The sequence below is a fragment of the Mastomys coucha genome, unplaced genomic scaffold, assembly GCF_008632895.1.
Source record: "Mastomys coucha isolate ucsf_1 unplaced genomic scaffold, UCSF_Mcou_1 pScaffold9, whole genome shotgun sequence".
Lineage (NCBI taxonomy): Eukaryota > Metazoa > Chordata > Mammalia > Rodentia > Muridae > Mastomys > Mastomys coucha.
The window spans coordinates 33,767,981-33,769,337 of record NW_022196915.1 but is presented as its reverse complement, the minus strand read 5'-3'; positions in this window follow the sequence as shown (position 1 = coordinate 33,769,337).

The following is a 1,357-nucleotide window of genomic DNA, read 5'->3' as shown; positions in this document are numbered from 1 at the left end:
TAATCATATTTATAAAAGGAAGAGAGTAAAAAGACACACGTATACACACCAGTGTTACAAAACCTTGTATTAATCATTTCCCTTCACTCTCAATATAACCATATGAAATATAGCCATGATTCTTATTTCTGTGGGAGGAAATGAATAACAGATACATTGTAGCAAGTTTAGACCACAAGGGCGTTGTCACTGGCAACAGCATTTGAAAACTGTACACTTGCAAAGAGGAGCATGTTCAAACATTAGTATGTCTGTGTCAGTAGAGCTTTCACATGTAACAAACATGCTCTTTCCATGTATGACAAATTTAAAAAATATGCATTGCTTGGCAACATGAACTAGGCAAAAATATTTCTTTGTTCACTAACTTTATACAGGAAAACAGGACAAAAGGCATGCATGTACAATACAGATGCCTGCGCAGGACATGCAACGAAAGGAAGCTCTTTGAAAGTCAGCTTGCGTTAGGCATAAATATGTGAGGGTTTTATATTAATAAGGGAGGAAGTCTTCTGTTTGCCATTACTAACATTCCTGCTTTCTTCTTGCTCCTCCCAGAGGGATACACATTCACCTTTAAGTCAAGATAAAGGAATTAAAAAAAAAAAAGTTGCTTTGCAAACATCTCTGATGAGTTGTAAAAAAAAAAAAAAAAAAAAAAGGAAAAGAAAAGAAAAGAAAAACAAACAGAAAAGCCAACATAGCATAGGCATCAAGACAGCTCTGTGTCCAACTCCTCCTGCAGGGTCTGTTTCCAACAGGTGCACCTGCCACCACTCAGGCTACAGAGGAAGGGAGCCCGCCCGCCTGACACAATCCTCTTTCCTCCCCTCCCTCCGTCAGCACTCATCCCAGGTCTGGGGTGCACACACAGATCTACAAACCTTGCACCAGCACTAGCTAGCTACAAGAGGCACAGAAGAACGAAAGGCCCAGAGAAGACTCCCACTCTGTAAAAGGCAGCCAGCGACACCTCAAAAGAAACTCTGGTTTCCCTCAGTGTCGCCTCGGGAGAATGGGAGGTGGGGCCCAGCTGCGGCTAGCATCCTGGGTATCAGAAAGAGACCTCCAGCTCAACCCAGGCTGAGCACTTGGTGCAAAAAGCAGCCCTTGGCAGGCAGGCCCCACCAGCGGCTACTTGGCTTGCTGGATTTTGTGTAATAAAAAAGGAAAACTCAAAAAGCATGGTGGAGGGGCAGGGGAAAACACACACACACACAAAACCAACTATCAGCAGCATCGTTTTTTTTGTGTCTTGTACAGTTTGTGTTTCTTCCTACTGTTTTCTGGTAAGAAAACACTGTGAACAAAAAGCACCAATAAAACATCACCCATGATATTGTAGACGAGCACTGTG